Raw genomic sequence first — 751 nt, forward strand, 5'->3', positions numbered from 1 at the left:
CGCGGGGTAGGGGCTGTGAGGCTGCAGATTGCCGAAGCTCCCTGGCCTCATGCTCCCCGCAGCCCCCAGGGCAGAGCGACTCACCGCCTCGGGGGGAGGCCAGGCGTGATTTCACCCAGCCGGCCTCCGCCCAGCCTGCCAGCTCCCTGGGCATTCACAGAGATGGTTTGGGTCTGGCAGTTACACCCATGCCGAGAGCCTGCTCTGCACAGAGCCTGTTCTCAGTGGGCATAAAGATCCGCTCTGCTTTGCTGCTGTGGTGGCAAGCTATGGGCCAGGGCTCTGTCGGAGCTCCTGCTAGCGAGCGTGGAGGACTCAGCTAGGCCAGCGTACAAGAGGGAAGGTGAAGTATCATGACCCTTTCTGCAATTTTTGATAAAAGGAAACATGAGCGTAGAGCAATTGTATAGAGGTCGGGATGGAGCCAGGCCCTCGGATTGTTTCTTGCTGAAGCCCAGATTGCCACTATGACCATGCAGGCTGATGTCTCCAAAAAATCTCCAGGAATGCAGTGGTTAATTACAAACGCCCTGCATTGTTCCTCCTTAGGCTTCAGAGTCAACAACCCCAATGCACTCCACTGAGCTCTGACCAGATCCCCTCCTCGCTCCCCTCACCAGATCCCCTCCTCACTCCCCTGCGGTGATCTGCAGGGAATGGGGAAGTGGGCAGAGGAAGAAGAGAGACGCAGGAGACAGCCTCTGTGGCTGGGGGCGGCCCCCGGGGGGGGGGGGTTCCGGGTCGGGGGGGG

This window comes from Aptenodytes forsteri, unplaced genomic scaffold (assembly GCF_000699145.1).
Source record: "Aptenodytes forsteri isolate BGI_AS27 unplaced genomic scaffold, ASM69914v1 Scaffold16, whole genome shotgun sequence".
Taxonomy (NCBI): domain Eukaryota; kingdom Metazoa; phylum Chordata; class Aves; order Sphenisciformes; family Spheniscidae; genus Aptenodytes; species Aptenodytes forsteri.